Below are 15727 nucleotides of genomic sequence, written 5' to 3'. Positions count from 1 at the left end.
TCTCCTTAAGATAATACGAGTTGGTTTTTCATCATGTGCAAACAATGTCTTTTCTAATCCTGTGACTATTCTCCCCCTCCTCCCCAGATCTTAGGAGGGGGTGGCTTATTTTTGAAGACTGAATGGACAGAACTTGATGTCTGATAACATGTGTCTGATAGAGACATGAGGGCTCATTATAGCCCTGAGGTTCCTATCCTGAGTTACTGGAGTAGGTGAATAATATTTATTAAGACACCATAGTCAGGCAAGGAAATAATTGTTTATAAGTTAACCCGAAGTGAAAGATTAGTTAGAGGTATGCTCTGGTTTCCAGAGGATGAAGATTATATATATTATTCAATTGTCACTCCTGACCCAGACATATGGTTTTTATTAGTAACTCTTAAGTATTATCAACTCAGGAAACTAAACTTTACAATGCATAAGATCAAAAACTGTATGGGCGCCTTAAAGCCAGATTTTGCCTTCAGAACAACTATAGAGTGATACCCATTAGATTCATGAATTCTCTGTTCTTCATTGGCATCCATGTTCTACCAACTTATAAATGGTTCCTATTTTTAACCCATTAACCCCAAAATTATAATCTTGAATAAAAGACTTGCTCCCTCCCCTTTCCTTCTGTGAGGCTCCTCCACCCTCCTTGGACCAATCATGGCTGCTCAAATGTGTCCAGGTTGGCAGCCCGCAGAGCTGGCCTGTCCCTGGCAAAGAGTAGCAGAGGCCGAGAGGGTGGGTGGGACCAACAGGCCGGAAGGCAGGTGCTCTGAGGGCTGAAGGTGTCCTCCAGAGGGACCCCAGATGACTGAACTACAGCCATATGTGGAAGACACAAAATCTGCCAAAGTGCTCAGGAAGAAAAAGAGCAAAGTGGGCTCAGCCCACTCAGAGGCTGAGAATGGTGTGGAGGAGAAAAGGAAGGTCTGAAGGTCACCAACAACCCAGTCTCCCACCCAGTCCAAGGAGACCCAGTCCCCAGACCAGAAGAAAATCATCCCCCTGTGGTCAAAATCTAGTTTTGACGGTGCCTCTTTAGCAAGTGATAAGAATGACTGTAAAACAGAAAGCAAAAATGACTCTAAGACTGAAAGGAAAGTCTTCATCTTCAGCCAGCACAAGGCAAATAAGCACTTTCACAAGTTGTTTCTTGATGTCCCAAGTGAGGAATCACTGAGGCAAAGTTTTATCTGTGCTCTACAGAAAGAAATGTTCTACAGAGGGAAGCTCTTTGTATCAGAAAACTGGATTTGTTTTCATTCCCAGGTCTTTGGAAAAAGATCTCTATTCCGGTTTCCTCTGTAACTCTAAAAAAGAAAACCAAAACTGCCCTTCTGGTGCCAAATGCCCTGATTATAGCGACAGTCACAAACAGGTACACATTTGCCTGCTTACTTTCCAGAGATTCAACTTATAAACTACTAAAATCTGCATGTGGACACTTAGAAAATACAAATGTTGCTAACAGTCCCAATGCGTCTTCTCTTGAAAACAGTTTCTGGACAGACCGCCCTTCATCTCTGCCAACAAACCTGATAGCGTCTTTTAAAGAATTAGCCATAATTCTCCAAAAGGCAATAAAGAGCTCTAATGGACAGATTTGCTTCAAAGAAATAACACCAGCATTTTGTCTTTTTCCCCCCTTTCTACTGTTATGTTCTGGTTTAAATTACCTATGTATCTTAACTTCTCAAATGAATATTGGCAAGAATATTGGGCAAAGCAGATATGTTTTGTTTTGTTCCTCTAATGCTTAATTGGACTGATTCTCACCCACCCCAAGTCAAGAATCTGTGTGACATGGGACTGAAGTACTAATTAAACTTACTTCGAAACTAAAACTAATCTTTAAACCAAAAGTATAATGTAATTTGATACAGGATGAAAAACACCGAATTTTTAAGATTATAGGTAGACTATATTATTCTTGAAATAGGTTGTCTGTATTGAATGTTGAAACGCATTTCAACATGACCACAGCTTTTTTTTCTTTTGCTGACTAAAGAAATAACTGGTAGTTTACTAACTTCTGTTTACCATATGGGTTGCCTGGGTTTATTAGTAATTATTTAGGTATTGTAAGATGTATAATATAAAAGATATTCTGTTCCCATCTGCAATGCATTTTATAATCATTTGTATGAAGTGTTTTTGTTTAATGAGATAAATTAATAAGTAAATTGGTTGCATCATTTGTATCTGTTAGCCTACTGGACAAGAATTGTGCCTGGTGCACCCTGGCTTTTAATAAATACTCACTGGTCATTTTGCAGACACTCCTCTCAGCTTCAACGGCTCTGGGGATGCCGTGGGGCAATAGGCAGCAAGAATTCCCTGTCTGTCCAGGCAGGCAGTGTTGAGTGTCTTGTGAGCCTCTGTCACTGGGACACGTTTGGAAAGGCCACACCCCCTAGGGATGCTCACTAAATGCTGCCTGCAGAGTTTCTCAGGACTCCAAGGTCCAAACTAAGAAAAACAACTGCCCAACTTGAGTCTCAAACACACAACCCTGAGATTAACAGTTTCATGCTCTACATACTGGGCTAGCCAAAAGTCCCTAGGGATATACTATTGTATCTAAATTTTTCCAAGTGCCTGAAGGTGGTGGGAACTAGGTTAGATAATGAATTGGACCTGAGCACCAGGGGCAGGTCAACCGCTAAAGTTTTCCTCGCTACAATAGGGGTGCTCCCAGTCCAAGACTTCCCTCATCACCAGGTAGCCTCTAGCTGAGAAACCCGGCCTGGCCGTGCCCACCACCGAGCTGACTTCAGGCACAGGGAGGGGCAGCCCCAGCAGCTAGAAGCATCGAGACAAAGGGAGATGTGCGAGTGAAAACATAGGGTGAAAAGTACCACAGTTTTTATTGATTCTTTGAAGGACATCTGGATTATTTCCAGGTTTTTTGTGGGTTTTTTTACTGTTAAAATATAATAGCTGTAAACCTTTGCGTACAGTTTTTGTGTGTGAACATAAGTCTTTATTTTTCTGGGATAACACCCTAAGTGCAATTGCTGGCTCATAGGTAGTTACATATTTAGTTTTTCAAGAAACTGCCAGTGTTTTCCCAAGTGTCTCTGCCATTTGATATTCCCACTAACAGTATTCAACTGACCCAGTTTCTCTGATAAAATGTGAAATAAAAAGAGTGTCAGGGGAGAGAAACAAGATGGCGGCGCAGGTCACAGCTGCACCCGCCGCCTCCCGCAACCACATCAAAATTACAACTAAAATACAAAACCACCATCACGCAGAACCTCTTGAGATCTGGCTGAACAGAAGCCCCACAGCCAGGGAGCTGAAACAGCACCGAGAGCGGGAGGAGGGGCGGAGACGCGGGCGGATCGGGGCTGAATCGCAGAGAAGTGGCTGAGGGCCCACACCCGGTGCCGAGGTTTAAACCCGGGAGGGAATCTCGGGGGTGGGGGTTTCCTGGAGGAGCGAGGGGTCCCAGCCCCACAGCAGGCCCCAGCCCAGGGCTCCAGGGCCAGGAAGAGAAGTCACCACAACTTCGGGCTGTGAAACCAGCGGGGACTGTCCCTGAGGGTCGCGGAGGCTGCGGGAGCCCCAGCAGCTCCTCTTAAGGGCCCGGCACGGACTCACTCGGACGCTCCCTCTGAGCCCAGCGCCGGGCAGCAGCCGGAAAGGACCCGGGACACTCGGGGAGGAACTAACCTGCCTGAGATCCGGGCGAGAAGCGGAGGGGCAGCTTCCTCCCAGGCAGAAGGGCTGGCGGAGGCCATGGCTCCTTTGGCGAGTCCTCCCCGCACACAGCCGGCAGGCAGGCGCCATATTTGAATCCCCAGCACCTGACTCGCACCTTTGGCCCCGCCCCGTGATTCCCGGAGGCCCCGCCCCTCCCCACCTGCAGCTCATCCAGGCCACTTCCAGGGGCTTTTCTGTGCAAGTGGCCTCTCGAGCCTCATGCTTAGGACTTTCCTAAAATCTCTCAAAACAAGCAGCAGCGTGCCCCATACCTCTTGAGAAGTGGCCCCAGGCCTGGCTCTAGTGGCAGCTGCACTGGCTCATAGCTTGGCCTCTCCTGGACACCTCCAAGCCCAGCACAAGTAGCAGCCAACTACGGTTTGCTGAGTAGCTCATGCTGGGTGGCTCTGGGCAAGGCACTGGCAGAAGCTGACTTTGCACCTCCCGGGAGGCCCCAGAGACAGTGCTCCTGGTGGTCAGATTCGACCACAATGCATTACGACCCTACCACATCCACAAGAGGCACTCTTAGTGAACACCAAGGCCCCACTTAAGTAAATCCTGATCCATAGGGGTGTCTCCAGCACAGCAGCTCTTTGGCTATAGTTGCAGCTGGTCATCACAGCTGATTGGCTGGGAGGTCAATTCCTCCCAGTGACGCCAAAAGCAACCAAGGCTCAACTACAACAGGACAGTGCACACAGCCCACACGGGAGCACCTAGAAGGCCCAGCTCAGGTGACTGGGGAGGCTGAGCCACTGGACCCTACAGGACACCTACTACACAAAGGCACTCTACAAATTCCAGGAGATATAGCAACTCTACCTAATACATAGAAACAGACACCTGGAAGCAGCCAAAATGTGGAGGCAAAGAAACATGTCACAAAAGAAAGAAGAAATCTCTAGAAGAGGAACTAAATGAAATAGATCTAAGCAAGCTAAAGATACAGAGTTCAGAATTTTGTTTATAAGGATGTTTAAGCATATTATTAGGGAAATAACTGAGAAAATTGATATCATAATAAAGTACCAATTTAAAATGAAGGCTACAAGAACTGAAATGAAGAATAATTTACATGGAATCAACAGTAGAGAATCAAATCAGCAATTTGGAACATGAGGAAACAAAAAACACCCAACCAGAAGAGCAAAAAGAAAAAAGAATCCAGGCATATGAAGATAGTATAAGGAGCCTCTGGGACAACTTCCAGAGGCCCAACATTCGTATTATTGGGGTGCCAGAAGGGGAAGAAAGAGACCAAGAAATTGAAAACCTATTTGAAAAAATAATTACAGAAAACTTCCCCTACGTGGGGAAAGAAATTGAATTACAAGTTCAGGAAGCACAGAGGGTCCCAAACAAGAGGAACGCAAAGAGGCCCACAGCAAGACACATCATAATTAAAATGCCAAAGGTTAAAGACAAAGAGAGAATCTTAAAAGCAACAAGAGAAAAGCAGTTAGTTATCTACAAGGGAGCACCCATACGACTGTCAGCTGATTTCTCAACAGAAACCTTGCAGGCCAGAAGGGAGTGGCAAGAAATATTCAAAATGATGAAAAACATGGAACTACAATTAAGATTGCTCTACCCAGCAAAGCTATCATTTAGAATTGAAGGTCAGATAGAGAGCTTCACAGATAAGAAAAAGCTAAAGGAGTTCATCACCACCAGACCAGCACTATAGGAAAAGTTGAAGGGTCTTCTTTAAGAAGAAGCTAATGAACAAAAGAATCTGATGAACTCAATAGATCCAGAGACATTGAGCCATGCAACAGACGATCATATTTCAGAGGAAAGAGGGAAGGGAGGTGGAGGGTGGGAAGAGATTAACCAAAGAAGTTATATGCATATATGCATAACTCATGGACACAGTCAATAACAGGGTGAAGGTCTGGGGAGGGGGTGGGAGCAAAGTGGAGGAGTTCAATTGAGGGGAAGAATGGGTCACCTGTAATACTCTCAACAATAGAGATAAATTTAAAAATTAAAATTAAAAAAAATAAATTTGAAAAAAAAACGGAAAAAAAAGTGTCAGCATCCTTGCTGTGTTTCCAACCTCAAAGAGAGTGTCTTCAAAGTTTCACCAAGTATAAAGTTTGCTGTAGAATTTTGTAGATAATTTTGCAAAGTTATGAATATTGCCCCCTTTTTCTAGTTTACTAAGAAATTTTAAAATCATGAAAGTTGGATTACATCAAATACTTTCCCTTGAATTTACTGACTACATTAATAGATTTTCTAAAGTCAAAACAGCCTTATATTCCCCAGAATAAACTCAATTGGATATGGTATAATATTCTCTTATATGTTATAAGATTTATTTTGTTAATATTTTGTTTAAAATGTTACATCTATTTTCATGAGCATGATTACATGCTTTTTTAAAAAATATGTTTTATTCATTTCAGAGAGAGGAAGGGAGAGAGAGAGATAGAAACATCAATGATGAGTCATTGATCGGCTGCCTCCTGCATGCCCCTACTAGGGATCAAGCCGGAAACTGCTGAATGTGCCCTGACCGGGAATCAAACTGTGATCTCCTGGATCATAGGTCGACGCTCAACCACTGAGCAACACCAGCCTGGCTGATTATGTGCTTTTAAAATTATTTTTCATGCTGTTCTTGCTTAGTTTGATAAACTAGCCTGGTAAAATATATTGGGAGGTCCCCTCTTCTCTTATTCTATGTAAGGGTTTGTGTGAGATCAAAATTTTTTTATTTTTTTTTTATCTTCCTTTGTTGGTTTTTTTAAGTTTTACTTATTTATTTTCAATTACACTTGACACTTAATATTATTTTATATTAGTTTCAGGTGTACAGCACAGTGGTTAAACATATAATTTAAGAAATTATCCCCTGATAAGTCTAGTACGCACCTGGCACCATACATAGTTATTACAATATTGTTGATTAGATTCCCTATGCTGTGCTTTACATCCCCGTGACTATTTTGTAACTGCTAATTGTACTTCTTACACCTTTCACCGTTTTCACCTAGTCCCCCATCCTTTCCCCCATCAAAATTTTCTGTTTTGAATGTTTGGTAGCACACTCCACTGAAGCCATCTAGGTCAAGAATTTCCCTTGGAGAATGATATTTGACTATCAATTAACTTTCATTATTGGTTTTAGGATCATTTACATTTTTATTCCATTTTGATTCCCTTAGGGCATGTTTGGTATTTCAAAAAGTTTTCTAAACTTTTTTCTAAAGTTTCTAAGAGTTGTTTAGAATATGCTTGTAATACCTTCCTTATGCAACGACTGTAAAGTCTTTTTTTTTTTTTAAATCCTCATCGGAGGATATTTTTTCCATTGCTTTTCAGAGAGAGTGGAAGGCAGGGAGATAGAAACATCAATGTGAAAGAGACACACCAATTGGTTGTCTCCTGCATGCACCCCAACCTGGGCCAAGGATGGAGCCTGAACCAACCGAGGTATGTGCCCTTGGCAGGAATTGAACCTGGGACCCTTCAGTCCACGTGTTGATGCTCTAACCACTGAGCTAAACGGGCTAGGGCTGTAAAGTCATTCTTATCCCTGATATGGGTTAAGTGTATCTTCTTTCATTATTTCTTAATCAGCTTTTGCAGTTTATCAATAACATTAGCTTTTTCCAAGATCACTAATCTCTATCATATGCTTGTTTTCTACTTCATTAATTTCATGTCATTATTTTTTCCTTCTAACTTCTTTGTATTTATTTTTGCTGTTCTTTTTCTAACTTCCTGTCATTAGCTTTCAACATTTCTTATCTATTGTGCACATTTTAAGGCTATCAATTTCCCTCTACTGCTTTAGCTACATCCTACAGGTTTTGGTGTATAATGTTTTCATCATCATTTTCCAAGTGTTTTCTAAATCCCATTGCAATCTTTCTTAACCCATGGAAATTTTAGATATGTGTTGTTTAATATGCAATCATATTGGGATATTTTGGTGTTTTTTCATTATTTTTGTATTATTTATTTTGGCTCATTTTAGTTTACTATTTCTCTCTACTTTTTAATTGTTAATATATTGAGTTTTGTTTGACTTTTGTGTATTTTTATTTTTAGAAGACTTAGTTTATTTTTATTTTACATAGTTCCTATCCTCAAAGATGCTTTTATTATTGTCTTTTGTGTTTTTATACATAATAAGGATGGTTGTATTATAGTCTGTCTGGTAATCCTGGCATCTGAAATCTTTGCAATTTTATTCCTATTGCCTGTTCTTCATTGGTTGTTACTTATAGTGCCTTGTTTGCTTGTTTTTTGTGAGTTGCCCATTTTCCTAACAAACTTCTTTGTGGGGGAAATTCTGTGAGATCTAGAATAAAAGTACATTTCACCACAGGAAATTATTTCTACCAGGAAGAGGCTCAAGGACTTACCAGTCATAGGTCAGTTTAAACTAAATCTTTTTTCCCCCCAATTGGCCCTCACATGCACAGAATTGGATTATTCATGACCCTTGGTTCATGACACACTCTCAAACTCACCATCCCAAACCAAAGAAAGACCCTGCCAAATAATATTTGTCCAACCGTCTGGTCCTCTCCACCACCCCACTCATCTTCAGTGTAACCAGGCCCCCAGATCCTGTGGGAGGTAGATGCTCTTGGCACCCCTTGGCATTCTTCTCTTCATCACATGCTGAAGGCATCAGCAGGCAAGCACTTGCGACTTCACAGGAGGACTTTCCCTGGACCCACGCACTGGACAAGCAGGAAAGGCTGGAGGGGTTAATGCACCTCCCCTGAGTCCTACTTTCCTCTCACCCCCAGGTACTGGGAGGAAAGGTGCCTTCCCAATGAGGGAATGTTTTGTAAGAATGTGGCACCCCGAGCCATCCTTGCTCAGGGTTCTGCCGAACAAATGTCCACTCCTGTAGAGCTCTTGAACACAGTTTATTGAACTCAGTCACGGGTTCAAGGTATTTTGACAAAGCATGTCCTCTGGTGAATCTATTGACGTTATTTGCTGGTGGGGCACAGAGTGGGGCTGTAACCACATGGGATCATGTGGCCTTGGACCAACAACACACCCACTACGGTTCTTCAAATGCTTGGATTTTCTAACTATGCCCTATTAGCAGGACCAGGTTTTCATGTCTGGGGTCCCCCACCCGCTCATAGTCGGAGCCCCAGAATAGGGCAGAGGGGACCTGGCGCCCAGCGGGTGCTGGGGCTCAGGAACCAGATACCGGGCGCTGGAGCTCCTGGGACTCGTGCCCCCCTCAGGCAGGGGGAAAGGGGCGCATCAGGAGGCCCCGCCTAGGGGAGGGGTGACCGGCTGGGCAGAGGCAGCCTAGGGACGCGCGCTGCAAAAGCTAGCAGCCCGTGCCCGTCGCCTCTTCCCGAGCTCCCAGCCCCTCTCGCAGAGCCCTGGCTCTTGAACTCGGGCGTTTAAAAGGCGTCCAGCGCCCCACTAGAGAAGAATGCGTTCCTGGTGTACACAGGGGAACATCTAACGCGGACCCACAAAGTCAGCTTGTCGGGAGACAGGGGTTGGCGCTTTGGAAATTTTTCTTTTTTTTAAGCCGTAGTGAGAGGCACTTAGCCTTTTATAAATTATTTCCTACGGAGCTAAGCTTTGGGAACCTGTGCTGAAATCTCAAGGCCAAGCCTAGATCTCTGATCCACATCTGGAGTGTTAAGGGCTCGCCAGGATCTCTCGCACCCAAACGACGATCACACCCCAAGACCAACGAGCTGCACCCGATGGCTCTGTGGCCGATGTGGCCTCCGGGGCGGGACCCACAGAGGTGGTGGATCTGCACGGGGAGGGGACTCCGACTTCAGACCCGCCTGGAAGGCAGCCGGGCGCTCCCAGAGCCCACCCGAGGGGAGCAGCCCCTGCGCCCCCGCCCCCCCCGGTCCGGCGTCGCCCGCGGTCCTCGGCCGCCGCCTCCGCTCTGCGCTGGGACAACCAAGTCCCTCAGGCGGGGGAGTCCGCGAGCCCCCGCGCCGCCTGCGGTTTCCTCCAGGCGCCCCTGGCTGCCGGGAGCACGCAGGGGACCCGCTGGGGACCCGCTGGGGCCAACGCCCGCGCGCGAGGACTTACCGGTCGGGTGGGGCAGGTGGACACTCAAGAGCCGCGCGACGGCGCGTGGAGGTCCTGGAGCCCTGACCACTTTGAAAAACGCCGCACCCCCGCGGTGTGGCACCCAGTGGGTGCTGACCCAACGCCTGCGGAGGGCGTGGAGGAAACAGCCGGCACCGCCCCTGCCCTTCCCCCGCTCCTGCTCCCGCGGCTCCGCTCCGCTCCCACCCAGACGAGGTCAACGCCCAGAGAGTGAGCTTCCCACGGGGCCCCCCGCCCCGCAGGCTGGGCGCTGACGTCGAGAGCCGTTTGGTTCCTGGGCCGGCAACGGTCCTGGGCTCGGGTGCCCGCCGCGGCCCGGCGCCGGGAGAGGGCGGCTCCTGGGGGGGTGGTCAGGCTGCGGAGACCCGGCGCCTGGGCGCGTCCGGGCTGCGCTCCCCGCTCGCCTGCGCGGGGAGGCGGGTCCTCCCTCCGGCCTGCGGGTACAGAGCCGATTCCCACCGGCCCTCCGGTCCCTGGAGCTAATTTCCTTGCTCCCTCATCTAGGAATCCCCGGGGCCTGGGGGGGTTGTGCGGGGAGAGGGGGGCACTGAAGTCCCACCCTCGGAGGTCTGAGCCCCCAACTAAAACGCAACGTGAGCGAAGAGTCGATAAAACCTGACCCAGGACTTGAGTGGCGATGAGATCTCTTCTCCTAGAGCAGCTCGCGGAGCACTTTTCTTTACTCATAAATAACCTCCTGTTTCCCAAAGTCCCTCCTCTAACCTCGCTTGGTTGGTTGGTTGGTTGGTTGGTTGGTTGGTTGGTTGGTTGGTTGGTAGGTAGGTAGGTTGGTTGGTTGGTTGGTTGGTTGGTAGGTAGGTAGGTAGGTTGGTTGGCAGGATCCCAAGGTCAAGGGATGCTGTCTGTCACCGAGCCCCCCAGCCTGGCTGTGCCGGCGGGAGCCTCCGCCCGGTGGTTCTCCCATCTTCCGCTGAGGACTCCGAAGGGGAAAGAGGGGCTCATTCGGGATCTGAACCGGGGACCTCTCCCACCCAAAGCGGGAACCAGATCCCCAACCCAGGGGCTTTCAACCCGTGTGCCCACGTCGGACAGGCCTTGGCGCTGCGCGCTCGGTTGAACTGAAACGGTTTGGGGGGGCGGGGGGTGTCGCTGAGAGCGCAGCCCCGGCCCCGGGAATCCGAGGAGTGCGGCCGCCTGTCTCTTCTGTGGCCTGGTCCTGGGTCCCAGCCCCGAGGGCATAAGTCGCGGGACCAGGGGCCGCGCCGCCGGGGTTGGGGCGCGGTCTGCCGAGGCCCGGCGGGGTGCTGGTGCTCCACGCCTGTGCTGGGCCCTAAGCTGAGGAAGGAGCACAGCAAGATGCTGGAACGGGGGTCGCCGTGAACCCCGGCTCCTTCGGCATCGTGGGCGCCGCGGGACACTCTGGGGTACCCACCAGCTCGGGGCGCAGCCACTGTGGAAGGGGGTGCGGGGTCCGAGGAAGGAAGCTCGAGCCGGTCAGTGGGCCCGGTGGCCTAACCGAGGAGGCACCGGCCTCCTGAACCAGGGATTACGGGTCCCACCTGGGGTACAGAATGTTTGTGCTGCCAAAACAGAAAAATACAAATAAAAAAAGAAACGGGACAAGACAGAGAAAATGGAGAGAACAATAGAGAGTAAAGAAAACCTGGCCAAAGATTGTCAGCTACCACTGAAAGCTGGGCCTTGTAGGACTCCGGTGACCAGGGACCGGTGTTTCTTTACATTGGCAAAGGTTAGAAAAGAAACGGGCTTCCCTGGGTGTCCCCAGCACGACTGACCCAGGCCATTCACCACCCCAACTGGCCAGAAATTTTACTAAACACTCATGAGCACCTACTAAGTTCCACAGCACTGTGTTAAGCATTTTTGGGTTGTTTTTTTCAAACAGAGCTCATAAATGTTTGTGGTATGAGTGCTACCATCCCCATTTAACGGTGAAAGTGAGGCCTAGATGACTAACCCTCTCTTATCCAGGGCCCCAGGGTGGGAGGAGTGAAACGCCCCTGCTGCAGCATCTAAAGCAGAAGGGAATGTCTTTACAGTTATGGGCTGGGGCAGCATTTGATCCCAGGACCTCTGTCCCCAACAATGAGTGTCATGTCTCTGGCCCAGCTCAGTCCTTTATTGCAGCCACCAAACATGAGCCGCATCTGCCATTTAAAGTTTTCTAGTCACATATTTTCTTAAAAAGTAAAAAGAAACAGGTAAAATTGTGATAATATATTTTACTTAATCCAATATATCCAAAATATTCCAAGAAAGAAGTCTTGCTATTTCTGTACCAAGTCTTTAAAATCCCACGTGTATTTTACTCTTATAGCAGCATATCTCAATCAGACCAGCCATATTTGAAGGCCTCAAGAGCTACATGTGGCTCCAGGCTATACCGTACTGGAGAGCACATCACCAGGCCAGAGAGCCACACAGACTTTGCCTTGTTCACTGTCAGCTGCGACTTGGGACTTGTGATTGTCCCCCATCTAAAAGTAAGGGTAAACAGGGACCCACAACTTGGGCTCAGACTGGAACTTAAACCTGGGATCTCTCACACTCAAAAAGCAAGAATCATAACCCTAGGGCAAGGAGCCTCCCACCCGAGTTGCCAAGGTCTCCCTGCACTAGGTGCTGGGCTTGCCTGGTGGGAGTAGGGGCTCAGCCCTCTTTGGAATGAACCGGAGTTGCGGGGAGATGGGGACAGTTGTGGGAAAAGCCCTGGGACTGGGTCTCCTGAGGGAGGGTAAGATGTTCTGGTGCTAAAAGAAGGGGTTGGGGGTTTTTCTCCAAGTCTAGAGAGGAGCAGACAGATCCTCCTCAGTGCCAAAGTTCTTGTTGCTGTTCCCCATGGACTCTGGGTGTGTGGGCTGGTGTGCCTGCTATAGCCCCATAGCCGCTGCCCCTCCCCTATCCCTCCACCCCATTTTTGGAGTCTTGGAAAATCCAAAGCCAAATCCTGGGTCCCAGCTGGGAAGGAAGGTCCTGCTGGCAGGCTCTCCTCTGTCTATGATTGCCACTAAAATTAACCTTCACAAGATTGTGAGAGAATGGCGGTGTGTGTGTGTGTGTGTGTGTGTGTGTGTGTTAAATCTTACCCTTTGAGTCTCTAATGAACACAGAAGCCCAGGGTCAGGAGACAGAGGACTTCACTCCTTGTTATTTAATTCACATCTACACTCCCTCTGGCAAGGTTTGGAGACTTAGGGCCACCTCCACCCCAGGAGTCCTGACAACTAGGCAGCCCTGGTCTCCTCAAGATAGTTAAGAAACATGCCCATCCACTAGGGAGTAGGACGGCATCTGAGCATGCTGTGTAAGATTACTCAACTGTGGGCCCTATTCTAGGTCTCTTTAGATGACAGGAAACAACCTAAAGTCCCAAAAGACAAATAAATGCAACCTGGGACCTAAGTCCCTTGCTCACCTCACCTCACCCTGTCACCTGGTCAGAGGCCACCCAACCCTCCTGAGGAGGGAGGTCTTTCTCGGTCTTTACCAAGGTACCATGTGGTGCCCGGAGCACAGTGGCTTGTGATCCTACAAGAAAGGTAGTAAGTAGTGAGGGTGGAGGGGAACCTGGTTGGACAGAATCCTGTTCACAGACTCGCAATAGGGGGCTTGAACGCATGGCCCTGAGATTAAAAATCCACACCATACCGACTGAGGTAGTGGCGGCTCTCAACTCTTTTCAAGCGGAGGAGGAAGTAATCCTGAGGCACAATAAACCCCACCCCACCCTGCTTAGTGCGGTCCGAAGCTCAACTCCTCTGTTCCTCCCCCAAAACTGCCTGGGGGCCTCAGGATTGGAAGCTGCAGGGAGGGACCTCCCGCTCTGAAGTCCAGGGACATGGGGGAGGGAGGAGGGCACGCTCACCCAGGCAAACTGCCGCGGACCCAGGCGCTGGACGGCGCTGGGTGGCCAGCAGGCCCTAATGGCACCAACCCCCGCGCCCTGCTCTGCGCTCTGGTCCTGGGAGCCGCACGCAGGGCCCGCGCGCAGCTGAAGCTCCCCCCTCGCCCGCCCCACCTGTCGCAGACCCGAGGGCGGGGTCACGGGAGTGAACAAGGCGTCCCTCTCTGCAGTGGGCCCTAGGCGACGAGTCCTGGGTCCAAATCCCTGACGAGACCCTTCCAAACTCTCAACTTCCTCCCCCTGCACCCCGCCCGCAAGCGCCACCCTAACGCCCCCACCCGCTTTAGGGCCGGCATCGGGGCCTGAGCCGGACAGACGCAGGGCGAGGACCCGGTACCCCGGGGGTGCGGCCAGAGCCACCTTCCTCCTCCTCAGTAGGTCTCTGTCACCTTCTACCGGGCACGAGGGAGGACAAGCGCGGTGCCCAGAGTCCAGTGTCGGTTCAGCCCAGGGATGTCCCTGCAGGGAGAGCGCTGCCGGGGCGAAGAAAAGGAACTGCAGGGACCCAGAGCCCTGCGGGGGGCTTTGGGTGCAAAGCCCAAGGGAGGGCGGGCTTGGCTGAGGACTGGAGGCCCTGGGTCTGTTCAGATCCCTAGTCCCCCTTGCTGAGGCAGGTGGCAGGGCTTTGAGGCTTTGACCCAGGGCCCAGGGCCAGGGCCTGCGGGTTGGGAGGTCAGGAACGCCTTAGTTCGGGCTGTGGGTCCCACAGGGAACTCCCACGCGGTCCTAGAGCCTCAAGCAGCTCGTGGCAGCCCAAGTCCCCTGCCTCAGCCCGGGCTGGAGGGAGGTCCTGGTGGCAGATGGGGATAGGGGTGGGTGGGGCCCATCCCAATCCCTGAATTTTGGAACCTGCAGTATTGAACCTCACCCCTGTCTGGAAGCTGAGCAGAATCCTCCCACCATGTACCTCTTCCCTCCAGGCGGGCATCTGGGACACTGGCCCATCTGAGCAAGCGGGAGAAAGTAGACAGAATCAAAGACACCTATGAAGGACAGTTTGGTCTGCTGGTGTATGGGGTGTGACTCTTTGGATTCAAGTGGTCCCAGCTTCAAGTTCTATATGAACTCTGTAATTCAGCTATTTTTCTTCCCAGGATGGTCAGGTTGCTACAACCCAAAAGGGCGAAGATCCACTCAGGGCAGGCCTGGGCCTGAGCTCACTTATGCTTAGCCAAATGTTGCTAGGGAATTGGCATGGGGTGGAGCAAGGACATGTGGTGCTTCCCTGAATGCAGATCCCAGTGTTCTAGGGCAGAGGGAAGCAGCAGGGTGCCCAGCCTTCAGACAAGACCTAGATGGCATCCCAAATCCCAGAGTTGAGAGCACACCCCTCCCTGTCTCACCCACGAAGGGAAATCCAGACTGTGTGGCAGGCAAGTGAGGGAGAGCTAAAGTTAGAGTCACCAAGGACCACAAGCCAAAGGCACTCTTTTGCCCATGTGTATTTTTTCTTGCTTTAGATGTGAAGGGTCCTGAATTCAATCCCAAGAGGCCTCCTGTTCTGAAGCAGGCAGTGTGAGACCTGGCTGTGATGTCTTTGGGAACCAAGAGGAAAGGACGCCTCCAGCAGGCCTGGAATCTTGAGCCCTTAGTGTTGAGGACAGCTAAGAGACTGGATTTGTTAGATCAGGGTGACACTCAGACATAGACAGTGCCCTCCAGGTGGGACTAGGCTCAGGTGCAGCCACCTCCAAAACAATCACCCCCAGCCCTCTCCCCAGGAGCCCCAGCAGGAGCTCCCTCTGATGCCAGCTACTTCTATTCCTAAGCACACGACTCCTATACTCAGGATGATACTATGGATCTGGTGGTGTGTGGAGGCACCTTCATAGTATTTAAAATATTTCAGGGATATTTTATTTTATTTTTAAATCCTCACCCCAAGATATGTTCCCATTGATTTCAGAGAGATGACTGGAGGTGGAAAGAGAGAGAAACATCAATGTGAGAGAGAAACATTGACCAGTTGCCTTCTGCACGCACCCTGACCAGAGATCGAACCTGCAACCTGATGTGTCCCGACTGGGACTTGAACCCGAGACCCCTCCAACCAACTGAGCC

General features: G+C 49.5%; 1 pseudogene across 1 annotated transcript; it reads left to right on the top strand.

The window, feature by feature from the left end:
* Positions 1-804: 804 nt before the first annotated feature.
* LOC308554490 (GRAM domain-containing protein 2B pseudogene) lies at positions 805-8510 on the top strand (annotated as a pseudogene). Its single transcript has 2 exons — positions 805-1574; positions 8481-8510. The product of its transcript is annotated as a GRAM domain-containing protein 2B pseudogene (transcript).
* The last annotated feature ends 7217 nt before the right edge of the window (positions 8511-15727 follow it).

This window comes from Miniopterus schreibersii, assembly GCF_964146895.1.
Source record: "Miniopterus schreibersii genome assembly, chromosome: 3".
Lineage (NCBI taxonomy): Eukaryota > Metazoa > Chordata > Mammalia > Chiroptera > Miniopteridae > Miniopterus > Miniopterus schreibersii.
The sequence above is the reverse complement of the archived record's forward strand: the minus strand, read 5'-3'. Positions and strand labels throughout refer to the sequence as shown.